The 21163-nt window shown below is 41.6% G+C and overlaps 1 pseudogene; it reads left to right on the plus strand.

Annotated features, from left to right (window-relative positions):
• Positions 1 to 4471: 4471 nt before the first annotated feature.
• Positions 4472 to 18953, plus strand: LOC114545408 (28S ribosomal protein S28, mitochondrial pseudogene; annotated as a pseudogene).
• Positions 18954 to 21163: the final 2210 nt, after the last annotated feature.

Genomic DNA, 21163 nt, shown 5'->3' on the forward strand with positions numbered 1-21163 from the left:
TCAATTCAAGACTGCCAGAGTATCACTATGTTCATGTTTGGAGCTAGTAAGATTGGACTGACATTAGCAGATATTGCTGCTGTGGCTATGTCAATAACCCTTCAGCCTGTGAGGGGGAGCAACGGGAACCTTTCCATTCCCTGATCTAATTAGCCGCCGACCAAGCTAACTCAACCCGGACAATCCCCTCGGCCAGCTTAAGCCACCAGAGGCCAGAAGGTGGGCTTGCACCTAAACTTTGTACATTGATTACAGTTAATCCCTCTGGATTTCGTGATTTCATTGTGCTTCTGGTCCACACCCCTTTGAGACCCACATGCATAAACATATAGCAAGAACACAAGCAAATATAAACATATGAAGCCAGGCCTGACTGTGCCATATGAGCGTAGGAAGCGAGCAGTTCAAAGGCTCAGTACAACAGTAGACCAAACGGATCCGTGTTGATGAAGCATTTCGATGAAGACGTTACAGATTTGAGTCTGCACCTTCCTTGATGAATGAGGCTGTTAAAGCTCTGAAGTCGATTCAATATGCTGTTCAAATTTTGAGGGTGAGCTGCCAACAAGAACTAGCATAATTCCAGCCACCATTTATCCCAGTTTTAATCATTTTCAACCCAAGCTCCATCAAACATCTCTTAGTCTTTGTAAAACTTCACAGACAGTTTATTTCTCAGCTCTTAGTGTCAGCAGTTAATTAGTGGTTAACACACACAGTCTGCCCAGAGATAGATGAGCGTACATCAAAGGGGCAGTACAACAAGATGGCTACTTTGGTTTCCATGTGTTTATCCTCTAACTGCAACACCCTGTCAAACTGCATTCTATGTAGAGGGCAGTCTGCCACCTCTCAGGCTTTGACCCTACTGCAGTCCTTCAGCTGTCTACCTCTTTGGGATTCATAAAGACCTCCTGCCCCCCTGAGGACTGAGCAAATCTTACTCCCTCTCAAGCATGAATTCACAAACAGCATCTACTACGGCATGGGGTGGAATAACTTTTGCAACTTCAGTAAAAACGAACGTCATCTCTGCAACAATTAAGCTTTCAATGCCGGACAGCTTTCCGGTCAGCTACTGTACGAGTGAATCCAGAAGAGAATTTGAGCCTCGACGTCAAAGAGCAGGTTAAGTGCGATAAGCGAAATGAGCATATGCCAGGGGGAAGATAATGACTAAAAATGACTTTCCACCTTCCTTACACAAAGAGAGACAGGTACAGGGGCACAGCTGCTGTGGAAGATTAATGGCGCTGCCAGATGTAGGGACTCTGGAGAGGGTGACCAGCCCATGGTGCTCTTCACCATGCTGGAAGAGGACAAAGCAGCCATCAGAGGAGACACAAGCAGGGATGTTGATTCATCACTGCATGCAGAGTAAAAGATTTTATGACAGCAATGAGCAAAAACTCAGAGATGACAAGCTGAAGGCGTGTCATCGTTCCAATAATGATGTTTTTGCTGGCAATGATACCTTAAAAGCTATGCCTAAATCTCTACAATACACATAATAATCCTTAAATAATGAATCACCTAGCATTAATGACACCCCGCCAGTAATGCAAAACACATTTGAAAAGATTGACTTCTATTCCACACCTCATTTTGCTAAAGCTGTGTGACACAGTCTGAATGTGAGGGAACTACCAAAAAGCCTAGCATTGTCACAGCTAGCTTTAGCACAAGCAGAATCATTAGAGGCCAGTATATTAAACAAATTTAGGAACGGAGAGAGAAAACAGATAGGGTAGTCATTCAGCAAAGCACAGCAATGCCTCTCTTATTCTTTAGAGTCCCCTCTGACTCACCTCCAGGTCACCTGAGCAAACGACATGCCATCACAGCACAGTGTCAATATCGCAATTTGTTTTTCTATTTCCTCCCTTATCAAGGTTAAACGGGACAAATCAATCATCTTAGCTGCTGCAAAAGGGGGAAAAAAGTACCCTTCTTGTCAGAAAATAACGGTTATAAATAATACGGCAGCAGAAACCAAACACTTGTGATACAAATTTCTCAAAAAGGCAATTAACTCTGGGGAAGGGAGAGAGAGAAGACGAGAAACCTGAAACAAATGCCTTCTGAAAGCCCTTCTGCCAAATCTCAGATGCGGGGACACCGGCTCCTCAGTACAGAGAGCGTTTCAATTACATGCAGTTTGCCCTTGGTTGAGCTATTTCAATATTTTATGTTGATACATTACCACTGCAACATGCCTACATTCATTTTCATTCAGGACAAGGAGCTCTGAGCAAAAATAGGCTCTTTATCGGGCTGGGCTCGGTGTTATAATATTGTCTGTCTTCTCTACGATCTATTTTCTATCGAGAGAGACTGCCTAATCAAAAACGAGAAATCCTAAATTACTTTTCACATGGATTCCTGCGGAGCCAAGAGTGGCACTGATATCAGTGACATGTCTTGTGAATGTTAGCATGTAATTGGTTCAACCGAACGCATGCTACGATACATTAAGGGTGTTTTTTTGCGATTTTGCATAATACAGAGTCGCTGACACAATGCATGCCATTCATAAATCAGATAACAGAGAAAGGCATTTACAGTACACTAGGGACCACTTTAAAAAGGGGTATGACATCATGTGATACCACGGCGTACCAAAGAGGTCACCACACACCTGTGCGACATACAACTTCCTCAGACAATGTGACATTTCCATGCCACTTGACGAGCAATGACATATGTGAGAGCAGGCCTCTCGTGATCTTTACAGCACACTCAAAGACTCACTCCAAGAATTTCAACTGCTGCACCGGCCTTTAACGGTCTGTGAGTAAAGGCCAGAGTGAGGGTTAATATGCCCCGTATCTTTGCATGTAGGCTATATTGTCCAAACCCTCTGTCTCCCACCCAAGGTTCCATTAAGCTCCTTAGCGGGAAAAGGCAGCGAGATTGATTGGTTGCTGGTATTTATTGGGCACTGATGGCCCAGGTGCTGTGGAAAACAAGCATCAAGCTTTGTTTTTATATCTGGTTTATAGCACAGCTGTTTCTGCTGAGCTAACACTGTGCACATAATCACTGCGAAGACACTCAAATCATCATCAAAAGATTCTGAAATGCAAAGAAAAAATAAAAGGAAAAAGGAGTTTGGAGCTGTCCCCATAGCACTAAAGGCATGAGGCAAAGGTCAAAAAGATGTCTCTGAGGAAGTTTCGGTGTGGAGTCTAAACTTAATGGGATCCTCCAGCAACTCTCAAACAGCAACTGGCTCATTAAAAATATTACACGCCCCCCTCTCATGCCAACACCTTGCTCAGGAGCTGTGTGTCCTCTAGAAACATTATTGGAGCGTGTGGCAGGTCCACTGGAGTGCCACTCTAATCATTGTAATGCATCTCTGTTCTTTTAATTAAGGGATAATGTCCAATTTCATGACGTTTATGAGGTTATAACATCCATTAGCCTGCAACAGATGCTGTGGCTGAATAGCTAACTAGCCTCGAGCTGAGCCGCACAGGTCCTCCTCCAGGCCAGCAAGCCACACTGCCCAGCACTTAGTGGTGAAAGACATTCACTCTCTCACTACTTGTCCTTCTCTTTTTTTGGATACTAATTTTACATACTTTTGTCTCCTATTCTCTCTGTATCCATTCCCTCTTGCTGCCTCCGAGCAGAAATTGGAAGGAGATTTAAAGAGTATAGCTATTGAACTTTAAACAGCTTATAGCCATGGAACATAAAACTGGCATTTAAAATTTGTGATTGCAATTAAACGCAAGTTATTCGCAATGAGAATGTCAAAAGCAGTTCTAATCATTTTTATTGTGCCGCTTAATTATTGCATTGCACTTTTTCCTCACCCGAGCCAAATGCTTTCTGGGTGCATAATTTCAACCTTTAGCTCCTCTTCTCACGCTTATGCCAACAGCAAGATGAGCAGTCTGCTCGGTAGCCCCTCAATTCCAACAAAATGAGTCTGCCTGAACCTCTCCAACACTATATTTTTTGGGCCTACAGCCAGCACTCCTCTCAGTGGTGACCTCAATTTTCTTATAAATACCTTTCTTAGCCATCCCAGTGAAGGGTGAAGGACACAGTCTACTCAAAGCATCAATTGAAATATTATTAGTCTGCTGTGGCACCAAACTATGAAATATGTACAGTATATCCACATTGGGAATTAACAGTGCTCAAATGCTGAATTAGGGACTGATGCAGATGCAGTGGCATAAAACCAACCACCATTTGGGGGATATATTGTGTTCCATGACTGGTTGCATAACTGTGTTGAGTTTTAAATGTGTATTTAGTCTAACCCAGACTGCAGTTGGGGATAATTCAACACCAACCTTTTTCCAAAATTACAGTCATTTATTCATCATGGAATGTCTGTCTGGTAAGAAATTAGGTTTGTAAACCCTCACCCCCCGTTTGATGGTTGGGGGCGAACTCCCCTGAGGCTTCCTTGCCAACCTCCTGTGATGGAGACGGACTGGAATTGGCAACCATGGTGCCAGGTCTCTGGTCCAGGGTTGGAGGACAGGGGAGTGAGATCGACGGCTGTCCCCAGGGTAGGGTGAGGGTCTGCTGGGCAGCTGTCCGGTAATTAGTCCCCTCCCCTGTGCTTGCCCCCTGGCATCTGTCAGAGCAGCAGCTAACAGTGCACGTGGCCCTCATCCAGCTCTCAGGATGCAGTTCAGTTAGAACAATTAGGCTAAATTTAATCACATACACCTGCAGTTAAACACACACCTGGTCAAGTTGCCTTTAAAAGTGTACTTGCATCACCTCTTCTTTTTTCGTTGGTTCTTCTCACAGTTTGACCAAGTCTTTAAATATTATCCATATAGAAGACCATGTCCCCTTCAACTCACAAACCTTCTCATTATGAAAAGCTCCTGTGGGAGTTCAACGTTGCTTGTGCCATGCTCTGCGTACCGAGCTGCACAGTACCTCCGAGGCAGCAGTGTCTGAGCTTGCACCGAACATTTCCTTCGCAACATTAAACTTTACAAAACAGAAGAAAAATAAACTATTTTCCCTCAAATACAATTGGAGTCCAAGGGCTTTAAAAAAAGTCCTCCAAATGAAAAAGGATGCTGTGCACCATCAATATCTAAACTGTAGTTCAGAGTATCTTACATGGTCTCACTCATCTTTCTGCATCCCCCATTCCTGTCAGTATACTCAGTTATCCTCTCCTCCGCAGTCACACATCCTTTTAATTCTTTCCTTCATGTCCACATGTAAATCCTGCTTCACCAGTCTGAATGCTTATCTAGACCTTTAGTGTCTTACAGTATGGGCTTGATTTGGAAATATGATAATTTTCATATAAACAGTCAATTCTGACAGTTTAATCAACTTTTTCTGTGAAGCGGCTTTTGGACAGGGCTCAAGTCTCTCTAGCATGCTCTACCACTCTTTTCTTCTTTTGGTGTCAGTCTCAATTCGCTCAATCCCTCCTTCTCCCACTGTGTCATCTTCCACGGTGCATCAGCCGGCCTCAGTCGCACTTGGAGAGAGAGCCTAAGTGTCCTTGGGTGAAGGGGGTTCCCGAGGAGCTAATGGTTAGCGCGGTATGACTAATGGGGAAAAAGCATGACAAAATAAGACAAATGGTTTGGACCAACTTCATTACCTAAGTGACAGCTTGACGGCCCTGCTGTATAATATGGTATTTTTCATCTGTGACTCATTTGGCAAAGGAAAATGACGGGGAGAGCAGGGACTAACTTTTTTATGACATCAAAGCGCTGCTGATTTTACACCTGCCTGAGCAGCAGAAGTAGTTGGGGAAGTTTGGAATTTTTAAAAAGGTGTTGTGTGCTTTAAAAAACAAGCATACAATACAGAACGCAGAGCGAATTTTGGATTTGCAGTAGAGATACAGTATTCTGATGCATTGGAGTGTTTCTTTTCCAACATCAAAATACCAGGCAGATTGGCACCTACAGGCTTGCACTGGCAGTGTGTTTACTCACCAACCTCCCTTTTTTGTATTATAGATCTATGGGCAAGTCTCTCAGTGGAGACAGAAAGCACAATGGCACATGGAAACCTTTATAATGCATCAGTATTCAACACAATATGACTAAGAGATAAGGCTGTAGTCAAGAAATGTACTGCTATTCCAATCAGCCATGCTATTAAAACTTATTTCTAATGATTGAAATGTTATTAACCGCAAACATTTCTATAAATTGACAATTTATAATGAAAACAATTTAAAAAGTCCTCAGCTTTTGATGATAAAACGAGCCAAATTGATAACAACTGTTTCTCAGTTTACACTGTAGGTTTGCGCTAAATAAAGCCTCATCTGCTCAATATCAGACCGCTTAATTTTTCATGAAAGGAAAGGTCATGTGGTCCACTGTAATCTCAGTCCCTGTGTATCAGCAGCTGCCTGTCTTATGCTGTAGCATACATTATTAAACAAATACTTGGGAGTTCTGCTGGAGGAATGCTGTGGTTTGCCTCACAATGACACAAATTCCACTCAGATATTGCAAAGGTGACACAAATAATTCACAAATTGCTTTCACTTTCTTTCTTTGAGTGGAAAGTTGCCAAGCAGCTGACAGACTAGAGAAACAGAGCTCAACATAAAGCAGATATGTTTAGAGCGTTTCAATGTCTGATCACTGTTTTTAATTTGTGATGCAGACAGCGACGGTCAACATCAGCTCATATGGGGACATTTCCATCTACGTTAATATGACCAGTCCCATACAAACTACATTTTAATCACTATACCTCAAACACACACAATATCTACTTAATTTAAATTTGTTCAGCATTTCAGATTAATTAGAATATTTTTACACCAACCATGTTGTACTAAATGAAACTTCAAACAATTTTTTTTTCCCCCTAGGTCTGTTGGATTTATGCTACCTTCAATGGTAAATTTCCCAGACTCATTCCTGTGTAAACGCTGCTGGGCATCGACTTGCTGCACGCTGTGTTAAAGCCAAGGAGTCATTGCCTCTTTTGAGGAGAAGAATCCATCAAAACCACCAGGGAATAGCTAGGTAGAGCAGCTGTCTCCCAGTAAGGAAGGCACAAAAAAGTGGCAGAGTTGCAGATTATGTGTTATTGTTGAGCTTTCAGTCCTTACTTTCTCTGTCCTTTACCCCCCGTTCCCAAACTCCAACTATACTTTGCTATACTTGTCTTCAGTCCCATCTTTTTCACTATGGAAAACAAAGCTTGTGCCATAACACAACATCACTTTTAACTATATTCCACCGCAAATTGCAGCTTATTTCTTTCTTGGCAAAAATTATGAAGAAAATCAGTCTTAAATTGAAATGTATAACATACAGTTTCTGGAAAGATAAGCGACAGTTCAGGTGTTATTAGTCCACTCTCAAAGTGGTCCACCTGGTCAGGCACAGCTAACAAGCAGTTTCCTAAAAAAAGGGAACAGAATCAGAGTAGAGGAGCAAGCCACAATGGAGGTAGTGTAAAATGATTTATTCTGAGGTCGTCCTCAAGTCCCCTGGACCAGACAGGGCGGACAAATCCAGCAGGTGATCTGGGCGCATCTGTCCATGCCAAAGAAAGTAATTTTCTCTCACTCTCACTTTCTTTTTCCTTCTTTTTTTTCTGTTCACAGCTACATGCTGGGAGACATCCACAAAGATTTATGAATTAAAGCTTGAATTTAGTATCCTGCTTTCCACTCTAAGTCCATCCCTGTGGCTTCAGTCGAGTGAAGTCTGAACTTTTCAGAAAAGCAGACAGGTCACTGCTCACATGACTATCTGCGTGCCCTCGAAGGCCAAACCCCAGTGCAGGCTGGGAAAAAGATTTATTTGAAAAGAGAAGTATTGAGGACTATGGACACAGTCTCAATGTGTAAACATCCTTTCAGAGGCCTTCCCTGAGATGACGAAGGCACTCAGCTGGGACCAAGGAAGGGGTGACACAAGGTTCAACCAGATAACCAAGAATTTCTAATATCACATCCAAGAGATGGGTCAGCATAAAATAAAAATCCATTTTAACAGTTAAGTGTGCTTTATGAACATGTGATGCATTTGTTTGAAGGTCCCAAAACGTTCCAAACTTAAATGAAAGAAAAGCAAAGAAGAAGAAGAAGAAGAAGAAGAAGAAGAAGAAGAAGAAGGAGTGGTGATAAAGCAGTCATTTCATCTCTGCATCCCTGTGGGGAACTCAGGAAGAAATTGCTTTTAAAAGCAAAGCTGCACATCAAATGTATTTCTGAGTAAATCAATGTATTACACCTATGACTGCTAGTTTAGTGGAAGCCGTAGGTTTTTTTTACTTCAAAGACCACAACTAAGAATAACAAATATGATCTCAACAATGATTTGTTATTTTTTAAAGATTCTTTTTTGGGCATTTTAGGCCTTTATTTCTATAGGACAGCTTAGACATGAAAGGGGAGAGAGAGGGAGGGAATGACATGCAGCAAAGGGCCACAGGTCGGAGTCGGATTCGAACCCGCGTCCGCTGCATGTTCCCTCTTTGTGCAGACCCACCTTTATAATCTCGGGTGAGGAGGCAGAGGTTCCTCGCGCCACATTGATTCACACATTTATGACTCTGTTCTGCTTGAGAACTTTTAGCCATTATCATTTTCCTGACCTGTCCCACATTGGATAATTGCCATAGATAGGCAGAAGGGGGGAATTCAGCCTATTTCGGCCCGGCCTTCTCTTCCGCATGGCTGACCAGACCTACATTTCCTGCATAATTGGCATGAATCACTAGGTTTTATGAATCAATAATGGGCTACTACACTACATGTGAGTCATAAATGCATGTAAACAAAGGATTTAGTGTGGACGACATTAATATGGTTTAATACGGTACATGTACTGTACATGTAGTTTGCCATCTTGCTGCTTCTAAAGACATGATTTTAGTTCCTTCACTTAGAGTTACTATATGTAACTTTTTATTGTTTCTGAAACTGTAATTTTTCATCTGATGATCATAAATGACTTGTAATAGAAAACAAGACTAACAGTGAAAAGGCAAGCAGACCAGATCCACAGTAACACATTCTGATTTCGGGACAACACCGTGTCACAAGAGTGGGGTTTTAACAGCTGGAAAAGCCTGTGTAAGTGTATCCAGCCAGGTAAAAGGTAGCAGGAGATTTCTTTATATAGGCCCAATTGTATTTTTATTTTATTTTTAGAAGTTATCTGTTGTAGTTATGGCTGAAACTGGGGCAGGGCCATCACAGAAAAAAAAGGAAATAAACGAACAACTAAAAGCTAAAAGGGAAAGTGACAGACAACGGTCAGGCTTTCAACAAATGGAGACAATACGGGATTGTAAATGATTCAAAACCCACCCTGAATTGGCCCTCTTTCTTTCTTTCTTTCTTTCTTTCTTTCTTTCTTTCTTTCTCATTCTTTAGGACAGTCACCCAGCCTCCTTGGCTTCCCGGCTGCTGCCAGGGGACGGGAGCTACGTTAGATCAGCCCACACCAATTAACATTACTTGGGGCTAAGATACAGCAGCTAACGTTAATGATCAAGTTTCCCTGGTACGGAACTTCGCCTCCAACACAACAAATAAACTACAGTTATTACATGTACAATCATCACGTTGGGAGGCAAAGGAATAGCTAAATCTGACACACAGATCAACAGAGAGCCAGAGAGTGAGAGAAGTAGCTAACAGAGCTAATAGCGTAAACAACTGTGGGATTAGCAAGAAAGTCGCTAAGGAGATCGCTATGAGTGCTTGAGTAAACTAATGTAACACATACCTGCCAACATTTGGTTTTCAAAATCTGTTACTGTACTGTTAAGTGTACAGTAAGTCTGTGCTACCAACATTGCCATCTTGAGTTCAGCTTGCTTCACGTTTTCTGCCTCTGTCTGTTCTTTCGTGATGAAGGATGAAATTGCCTGTGTGCCCTTATGTGCCTCTTCTGCGCGATGGTGCTGCTGTGTTTTAATGTGTTGGGTAATGTCATTTTCTCCACGTTGCGCTACATTAAAATCAATGCAACACACCTTACAAAAAGCGTAGAGGTTGTCGATATGACTAGGTAAGATGCATGTAAATTGTTGCGCCCAACATGTTGAAATTTACAGCTCTGTTTCGATTTCTTTGCAGGAACACCACCTTCACCTGCCATCTTTATCTGCTCGCTTTCGGGTCTGAACTTTCCGCGAAGCTTGCGCAGAGATCAACTGCGCAACTGGGTTATAGGTTGCCAGGTTGAGACAAACAGGTTGAAAATTGTATGGTGTGTGAATTGTGTGAATAGGATGCTTGTCATACAAGATCTGGCAACTGGTCAACATTAAACAAAGATATTGGTCTGATTATTTATAAAGGCGTTTGGGCCATGCAAATTACGTGAGTTTCCCGTGAGAAATAAACCGGGAGGGGTCCGGGAGATAGGGCAAAAAAATGGGAGAAACCCATGAAAAACGGGAGTGTTGGCAGCTATGGTATAACATTAGGATTAAATGTAAAGTGGGTAATTAGCCACTGTAATGAAAAATATGACAAAAATTACTGCGTCGACCTACCGGAGCAAGACGCTTCCAACACAGAAGCATGTCCGCACGTCAGCCAAGCAGGGAACAGGACAGCCGAGCCAGTGTTGCCAGTTCCACTGATAAAAGTGAAGGATTGAGTAACCACAATTGGATTATTTCTAAAGAGATATAAAGTAAATTAAGTGGAGTCCAACTAAAAAACAAAATTCCCTAGCATAAAATACCTATTTATATACACTATTTATATAATACACTATTTCAGGTAAATGTACTTTCAATTCAACAACTGCAGATCACGAGAGTATCAGGAATGCTGGGAGGAAATTGAAATGCTTTGTTTTTTTTACCTCCACAATTCAAAACAAGTCTTTTATGGAGAACTTTGCGGAAAGTGAAACTCATCAACATCAATAATTAAGCAAAAGACAAAATCATAAGAGTGAGATGGTGTGATCAAAAAGCTACTTAAAATGTTTAGACTTTTTTATAATTCTTTGCAGGTTAAAGAGGTCTTCAGTAAGGGAAAACCTCATCTGGATTGTGTGAGTCTCAGCACTGAAGTGCTTTTTAATCACTATTCCCCGGTGAAGCAGCTGAACGTGCTTACTTCTTACTCTGCCTACTCTTCAGTGTACTATGATGACCTGGCATCATGGTGGACTGAAGGGCCCGAACCAAGAGGATTCATGAGGGGAACACCATATTTATCATTAATGATAGTCGGTTATCTATAATATATATATATATATATATATATATATATATATATATATCCATCTCCACACAACCTCTCTTCTTTTTTTTATTATAGCAAAAACAAACCTCAGTGAGCGTACTGTGCATCTACAGTCACTTAGATGCAGTTCAGCACACAAAAACAAACACCACGCAGAGACACATTTCATACCAGGGGAATAAAAATTAACCTGAGATGCCATCAGCAATTAAGCTTAATTTCAATAACGTTCAACATTTTAGATTTGTGTGTGCTTTCCCATTAGCGTAATCAAGCGACAACAAATGTTTCTCTGCATAATAATGGCAAGCTGCCTCCTCTGTGTGTGGATAAATTAAGAAAAACATACAAGTACTGATTCAATTTGGCCCATCAGGAGAATGAAGTGGGATGATGGTTACACACTTTCAAGACAGCGAATCCCCCTCACCCTGATCTAATAGAAGACCGAAGAGGTATACCGAAACGTGCATGTTCAGCTAACCTTGAACCCCTCCAAACCCCAGGATCAATCACTATTCAGAAATTCAACACTGTTAATGATGTTTTTCACTGATGAAGTGACGTTGCTGTTAAGAGTTGCTTAACATTAATATTCAGTAGTACTCTTGGTAGGATTGAGCAAGGCAGGCGTAATTAGAGTTGATGGGCTCCATAAGCATTAATATTGTAGTGCATCAGCAACGTGGGCCTCTTGCACCAGCCTCTAGAGCTTTCAGTTCACTTTTTTCGATTGCGTTTTCAGATTACTAAAGAGGAGGACCATTGTTTAACATAAAAAGCCAATGCATTACTAAATCACTGCTATCTTGGACAAACATATAACCATAAGCCATTTTTCCTCGATTACTAGTTTAATACTCCATAACTACTGGAGAAAATGATGAGTTGGCAGAACCAGAAACCTCCCCTGATAGAAGCACATATAAACACGGATCAAACATGAGATATGAAGACAAAAATAGCTCCTCTGATAGGTGCTGACTGCGTTTCATCCGCAGCACCAGCTCGTTCCCAGGTATTGATGTCAATTACCGAGATGTCCATTAGCTGTGGAGTATTCTGAGAGGAGTCAATTTTGGTCATGTCATGTAGTTCAGTTTCACATTGAGGAATGACCCTGGGAACCAGCTGGGTTCAGCTAGCACTGGAGCTAATGGCCCTAATGCATGATACAATAAACATGTGCCTTTATAAACCAGTCGGAACCTCTTACTGTGACAGCGGGCTCTCAAATGACACACACTTAACATTAAGCCTGGCCCATAAGAGTGTGTAGCTTAGTGTGATTATATTAGCAATGTGTTCTACACTGTGCAGTATGGCTCAATGAGGTGATGCTGGGATAGTAATTACTGCCATTCCACTTTGTGCTTGTGTTGTACAATGAGGGGAAAACAGCTGGTTGTGAGGTCACCTATCCAGTCTTGGTAAATTTGTCCATTATAAGCGCTGATTAAATCTTAAAATGGTTTCTTTGTGCAGTCTGGTGTGATACCCTACAATGACAACACTTGCTGAATTCTTACACATAAATATATGCTGCACCACAATCTGCTTTTAGCAACACTGCAGAGATAAAAAAACAAGCTCTGACCTATCTCGTGAGGCATGATATATTGACCTGAGTGTATCTCCAGCCAGGTGCACACACGGGAAAACGGATGCTGTGTCAGAAAGTATTTCAACCACACTACAGTCAAACCTTTCTGCCAAATCTGTGTTATCCCGAGATAAATTACAATCAAAGCATTTTTGAGGTTATTATGATGAAGGATGGAGCAGGGCTGATATTATCAACTTCAAAAGCATGGTCAGTATTAATGCACGTGGTGTACAGCGGGGGTGATTGAGTAAAGCTGAAATACGAGATGCTGGTTTGAAGGACAAAATGCCTGCATGAGCTCTAGGGAGTGGTAGCAGTGAGTGTATATGTGGGTGTGTGTGCATCAGTGGGTGTCTCCATGGGTGTGGAAATGAAGACGTAATCTCAGGAGTGAATGCCTGGCAAAGAGCTAAGAGATGACCTCTCCAAGGAGGAAATCGAGGAGAAGAGAGAACGGACTATAAAAATGAGAATGTGCTCAAGTAAAGGAGGAGGAAGAAATAAGGTAAAAGCCATTAGATAGAAGAAAGGTCAAGAGGACAGCAGGGCAGAGGGCAGGAACAAGAGTAGGATGGGATTGGTCTGTGATGAAGACAGTCCGACTCACGGCTCTGATTAGAGACTTTACAGGAAGCTGTAAAGACTGCAGGACAGACTTCAAGTTGCTCACAGTTGGCATTTTCTCTCATTTACAGGAAAGGACCCCTGTGTCATAAATCCTGGTGGAGAGCACTTCTATTGCCCGTGTCAGATGGACAGGCTTTGTCTTTGCCATCATTCTGTTTGGTATCTCCTGCTGCAGACCAGTCTCTGGCTTTTTAGCTATGTTAGCAGTATGGTGGTCAAAAGTTTTAGAACACCCCAATATTTCCAGGTTTTTATTGATATTCATGCAGTTCAATGTCTTATTGTACTCTGAAATGAAAGAATAGAAGAAATAAATAATTTAAGTTAAAAAAGAAATCATGGAATAAATTTATAAACCAAAATGTATTCCACATTTTTAACTCATCAAAGTAGCCCCCTTTGGCAGATATAACAGCTGAACACACTCGTGGCATTCTTTCTACAATGGAAATCAAATATTCTTCAGAAAGTTCTCCCCAACTCTGTTGCAGAAGTTCCCATAAATGTGCGGCACTTGTAGGTTGCTTTGCTTTCACTTTTCTGTCCAGTTCATCCCAAACCAGCTCAACAGGGTTTAAATCTGGTGACTGTGCTGGCCACTCCATGTTTTTAAGCTTACCATCTTGTTCTTTTTTGCTAAGGTAGTTCTGGCATAGCTTGGACTTATGTTTTGGGTCATTATCTTGCTGTAGGATGAACCCCTGACCAACTAGGCGCATACCAGAGGGTACTGCATGGCGCTGCAAAATGCTGTGGTAGCCGTTTTGGTTCAGGGTGCCTTTCACTCTGTACAAATCACCGACCCTGGATCCAGCAAAACAGCCCCAGACCATCATGCTTCCCCCTCCATGTTTGACAGTTGATGTCACACACTGAGGAACCATCCTTTCGCCTACTCGACGGCGTACAAAAATCTGCGTAATGAACCGAAGATTTCAAATTTTGATTCATCAGTCCACAGTCTTCAGTAGTCCATTGACGATGTTTCTTGGCCCAGGCAAGCTTCTTTTTCTTATTCCGACGTCTTAGCAATGGCTTTCTTGCTGCAACTCAACCTATCAAACTTGCAGCTCGAAGTCTTCTCTATAGAGTTGAAACTGAGACTTGCTTATTTCGACCACTATTAAGATGTGCTTGAAGCGGTTGTCTTGTGAGCCGCCTATCACACAAGCTGTTGACTCTCAGAAACTTGTCTTCTGATTCTGTTGTGGCTTTGGGTCTGCCAGACCTCTTCCTGTCAGAGTTTCCCCCAGTTTCTAAGTGCCTTTTGATGGTGAAGAATACTGTACTCACTGACACCTTGACTTTCTTCGCAATTTCTCTGTAGGAAAGACCAACATTCTTAAGTGTCATGATGGTCTGTCTCTCTTCCATTGTTAATTGCCTTTTTCCCGCCATTTTTATGGCAACACACTACTTTCTGCAGTACAATACTGTTCAAATAATGCTCACGAGTGTGTGGTACCACAGTGTGTTCCAACAATACTTTTATACAAACAGAGGGGGTTGTAAGTAAGTTGGAACACCTGTGGGAATTGGTAGCACCAACTTTCAAAGCTTGATCAACCTCCATTGCTGCAGAACAGCTTTACGTTGTCAACCCATTTCTTGTTCCCTAAAAAAGGCCTATTTGTAAAATTCTGAAATGTACATTATTTTTCAATTTTGGTTAACCTTACTTTTTTTTTTAACCTCAAGCAGTTCACCACTTACCTTTGTACCATTTCAAGCTATTAATTGGACTTGAAATGCTAAAATTTCAATAAAAAAACTAGAAAAATTGGGGTGTTCTAAAACTTTTGACCAGTAGTGTAGCTCTAGGCATGGCAATGTCGGTCGGCCAGTTAGTTGGCCAGTTCACCACATTGGTCCGGCCTGAAATGTCTCACTATTGGATGGATTACAATGACATTTGATACAGATATCTATGGTGACAAGAAGATCATCCTGACTTTTCCTGTACTGCCACCAGCAGGTCAAAGTTTTCACTTATCCTGTGAAATATCTCAACATCTACTGGACGGATTGAAAGTATTGGTGCAGTGGTGCTTTGAGCTAAATGCTAAGGACAGCCTCACAGAGCCACTAGCATGGATTTAGACTCTTAACCTTGTTAAATGAGGTCAGACTGGGCTGATTTTCAGTTCTTAAATTTGGTCCTGGAATAAGAGAGAGACAACGACTTGTAGTCGTGTGCATAAATTTCACCACAAACCAGTCTCTCTTAAAGGGAGCTGGCTGCAGGGTGTGTCTGTGTGAGTTATGGACAGCCTTAAGTTGAAGGACCAGATCCAGTATGAGTGAGTAAAAATGAAAAGGACAGAGAACACGTCAAGATAAAGTCAATATTTATGCAACTATAATAGTGGGGTGTAGACAAATTTTAGTAATGTTGAGGCACCATTTCAGAAAAAAATGCACATAGGCAATTTCCATTCATTAGTAAGCACCTGTTTTTAAATAAGCTTCAATGAAATTCCTAGATTGGGCCAAAAAGAAATAATGCAACTGCAACGCTCCATAAGCAAATGTACAGTATGAACACTAATAATCACCAGTGAAATGGAAAACATGCAAAGGCTTACAATATGTATATGTCTCCAATAGTTTGCATCAGGAACAAAATTGTGCAGTGTTATGCATAACTGGGATGCACAGCAGCATGCATAACTAGGCCTTTTTTTATAGGTCTACTGTGACCCGGTTAGTGCACTCAATTTCACATAAACACAGAAATTCTGCTCTGACATATTCCAAAATGTTTGTTGTGGCCACGAGGAGCCTTCTAATGTCTCCCAGCAGGGTGTCATGCATGTCCAGATGCAGCCTTCACTATCTGAATTCCAATGTTGCCACAAGGCCCATTTGTTGGAAAAAACTACTGTACATAGCCTCATGAATATAACATTTTCATGAACTGTGGTGAAGCGACAACCACTATAAAAAGATGACTCCAAACATGGCAGGGCTCACAAACACGCAGCCTAATCATAAACTGTACATGCAAACCAGTATGGTGAGCTACACGGACTTATGAAGGCAGTAAGAGAGAGAGGGGGGAATGATCTATACTGAAAATTGATACTGTAGGGTTTGCCAACCCATTAATAATAAACACTGACCAAACAGGAGAAACTGGGAGAGGGAGATAGTGCAAGTGCTCAAAGCATTGTCTGTAATCACATGTTGCTTCTTCCTTACCCCATCATATCTCGGAACCTGAATGTGAATGCATTAAGCCAAAGAAGTCACAGAGAAGATTATGAATAAGAAAGTGCCGCTGTTGATTATGCACTTTCCGCGCTCAAATACAATTTACAGCTATCAGGTCTTATGATAATTGAATGCCGTCTGTTGCCCCCTGGTAGTTGAACGGGAGAGGAAATTAAGAGTGGCGTGCACGAAGGGAAGACGGCACCTTCAGAGGAGAAGAAACTGTACACCAGACTATCATATCTGGTCCTGTTTACCTTCCAACGCGATCCATCAGTCAAGCAACTGACGAATCCCTCATGAGTAGATTACACAGTGGCCCAGCTCTGTTGAATGCGTAATATTTATAGCACCATTAGCGTCTGTGCATTAGATTACGTGCTGTAGTTCCATAGAGGGAATCACAGAGAAACTGTCTTGTGTATTACTTGATCATCATGAAATGAGAATGAGGCCTCGAGATTGAACAAAAGTCTACTTCAAGGAAGTCTGAAGAAAGGAGAGCATATGAAGTTTCCATTTCAAAGGCTCTGAATCAGTTGCCGCCGTAACAACATAAACGGAGAGCGGCGGCGCATGATACCTGTTTGGAGAGAGCTAGAGAAGGGAGGGTAGGAGAAGGAGAAAGATTCAGAGAGAACATTAAAAGGCAGGGTATAATGCATGTACACATCACGCTTTAGCTCTTATCTGTTCCAAACAACACATCTGTTCAAAACAACAGCATATGAAAACACACCATTTGAAGAATGCAATCAGAGATGGTTAGGTTCCCGTGACAGCGAGGCGCCTCTTCATCTCTCTCCTTGCAAACAGAATCCTTCTTCCGCGTGGCGGGTGGCGGTGGCAGCTGCGATTTCCGCGAGGCCCTGCCTCAACAGCACGCCTATGCTTTGTGGAGTTCACAATTATTGGCGCCCATGTGTGACAATATGATGTTTGTCGAAAGCTGCTACAAGTGTCTCCAGTAATAAGTTGGCATGTGGCAGACAGAAAGCAGTGCTGCTTGAGTAAACGGACAAAGTTCTCTCTGATGAAATACTAAAGGCACAGCAGGAAGTAGCTCACAAGCAAACTCTAACCATCTGAGATCCTCTATTTGATGTAACATACTTTTTGGACAATATGAATTTCATACATGCATGCTCATTTTCAGTCCCACACAACTCTTAAAGGTCCTATGACATGCTGCTTTTTGGATGCTTTTATATAGGCCTTAGTAGTCTCTTTCCTGAAATTCAGCCTTGGTGCAGAATTACAGCCACTAGAGCCGGTCCCACAATGAGCTTTCCTTAGTATGTGTGAGGTGGAGGGTGGGGGTGTGGCCCAGACAAACTGCCATGCTTCGCTCCTTTGCAAGCCATAGCCTCTTTCTGACCAAGTAATTACAGCAAGGGTGTCAAACTCAATTTCCAGGGCCACACTGGAAAATTTGAACCATGTTAAGGGCCAGACATGTAAAGTTTATTGACATGCTTTTATTTATTTTATTTACAGTTTAGGTCCACATACAGCTCTAAATAAATAATAATAAAAAAAATTCCTTAGCCATCATAGAATTCAGCAAATCAAGTAAAAAAATAAAGTATTTTGATTACATTTTTAATTTTAGGCTACCACACAGCCGACTCACAACAACCTGTTTCACACCCTGAATATGAAAACTACTTGTGTGTGAATTTCTGAGTCTAAAAGTCAGTAAATCTGCCAAATTCTGCTTTAAGTATGGTGTCAGTTCAGTTCAGTGGGGCAGGATTAGCACTAAAGATGCCAGACTGTTGTGCTCGAACAAAAGAAATGAAAAAAACAAACAGCAAGGGATAACATTTCACAGGTGAGAATGTGTTTTATGATATATATGCCGCCTTGGACCTGCAATCTGAGCTCCGGTGGCAGCGGGAGGTGGAGAGTTCTGTGGCCGGCGGCAGCGTCTTTTCCCCCGGGCAGGAACACCGCTTTGCCTCGCTGCTGCGCCGGTCCCCGCTGATCCATATGGGACCGGCCAAAGACAGAGTGGTAATCGGCAGGATCTTCCACGTAGTCCAGGACGACCTGTACATAGATTTCAGTTGGAAGTTCCACTGCATTTGCTGGCGGCCGGCGGCCAGAGAAACGCTAAAGCGGGGCAGCAGAGTCCGTTTGCGGCTGCAGGATCTGGAGCTCACAGCACGCTTCCTGGGAGCCAAAACCGACACCACGCAGCTGGAGGCCAAGGCCGTACTACCCGCTGGAGAGAAGGGAAGCCCAGGAGAACTAAAAACCAGGACTCAGCGGAGCAGACGGTTACAGCCTGCTGAAGTTTAAATCACAGGTTTCCTAAAGGGAGTCAGATTGTGGACCAGGAAACATGACTTTAAGTCTCGCTAAATAAATAACTACATGCAGAAATAAATGAATAAATAGTGGAGGGGTGAGCCTGGACATTTCAATCTGTTTAAACCTCACTTTGAAGCAAAACCTCTAGTTCAGAAGGGTGAAGTTTCTGTTTGGACTCAGATCTGTGAACTGATTATAATAAATATTCTTTGTATTAACACATTAATTAGTCTCTTTGTTTTGTTTGTTACTGCACATGATGATAAAGCTACAATTTCTAAATCACAAACAAAACTAACTTTAATATTTATATAAAAAAATCTAAGGAAGGAGACAAACTATCAGATATTAGAGTTGATTAAAAATAGACTCAAATAATAATTTTTCTATTTTGCGTTTTAATGTGGAAACATCTTGTATGAACTCAGGGGACTGGCTCTTACGTCACATTGTATTGCAGGCTGATGTACAAAGTAAACCAATACAATTCAAATGTTTAAATTAATTAACATGTATTTTCAAATATGGATAGTCACACCATTTTGCATGCAGGTAGGCTAGGCTAAGGTAAGTAGAGATAGTTCATTTTAAGTTTACTTAAGTGGAAGAATGTGACTAATAAACCTAGGCCTACTAACACCAGGCATTAAATGGTGAACAGGTAGATTATATTATCTATGAGTCTCTGGCGGGTACTGTGCTCCAAAACGTAGGTGCCGATTGGCTGAAGAGGAGTCCTGTGTATCTGCGCCACTGAACTCTACCTATCGATCTGCGCTCAATTGCTCTTCCTTCATCCTCCAACTACCCGGATGTCTGTCACAGTAATTTTAATCTGAATTGTGAGAAATGAATGTGAAGATATATAGAGAGTTGAATTTTCAGTGAGGATCAAATTTGATTGAACTTGAATAAATTCAGTTTCAAATTAGGGCTGGGCGATAAAACGATAACGATATGTATCGCGATAGACACATAATCAATATCAATAGAAAATGCGGTCGATAAAACGTTCGATAACTTGTTTTTCTTCATCAGAAGAAACCAGAGGTTGTGAATCAAGTTTGGTTGCATGAACAAAGGCCCTCACTCTCTGGCAACCTAGGGAGTGACACTCTAACAGCCAATCATGTAACAGTATCATGTATGGTTGCGCCACATCGCTGTCTCGTGTTCTTCAATAACAGAACCGGCGTGGAGTGGAAAGTGAGTGCCGGAGCGAGCGAGGAAATTGTTGATAAAACAGGAAAAGTCAGTATGGCAGTTTTGGGGATTTTATAAGTCTCACCGTAGTCAGACCAATGTCGTCAGACCATCGTCCCCACCAACACTGGTAATACCATAAACTTGTTTTACCACTTTAGCCGCGCTCACACTTTCGAGCACAGCCGTATCCGCCATCAACGTCCAACAACATCTGCAGCTGCAACACGGCACAAGCAGCAGACCGCCATGGAGAGGTACTCTGCATCAGCGCCTTACTAAACACTACAAGCAGCAGACCACCATGGAGAGGTACTCTGCATCAGCTCCTTACTAAACGCTACAAAGAAATAACGAAGGCAGACATGCTGAGCACTGTCCAGAAGCCAGGTTACCAACCTAGCACTAAACCTGCAGAAAATAGTTCCCCTAACACTTTGCACTATTTTATGACACTTTATTAAGCATTTCTTACTTATTCATTAATTTTGCACCTTAATGTTAAGAGATAATTGTTAAGTGTTCATTGTGATTTTAGACCTGTTTACATTTTAATTATGTTTTCCATGGTTGTGTTGACATTTCTGCTTTTATAATTGAGGGGATTATAATCAGAGCAGGGTTAAGTTTTAAATAAAAATGTTTAAATTTAATATATTTTTCTCCTGGTCCTTATTTTAAATAGGTCATAAAAAATATCAATAATTATCGATATCGACCGATATGAAAAACTTATATCGTGATACAGTTTTCAACCATATCGCCCAGCCCTATTTCAAATTATACTATTCAGATTCAGTTTTTCAATGCAATGATTCAAATTAAACAATATAATTTCAAATTATGTGATTCAAATTCAGTTTTTCAATGCAATTATTCAAGTTTAGCAATTCAAATTCAAATATAAATGATTCAAATTCAGTTTCTGGTGGCACATATTTCAGCCCATACGCGAAAGCCATGATAGATGGAAAAATTGACATATCAGTCTCTTA

This window comes from Perca flavescens, chromosome 19 (assembly GCF_004354835.1).
Source record: "Perca flavescens isolate YP-PL-M2 chromosome 19, PFLA_1.0, whole genome shotgun sequence".
In the NCBI taxonomy this organism is placed as follows: Eukaryota; Metazoa; Chordata; class Actinopteri; order Perciformes; family Percidae; genus Perca; species Perca flavescens.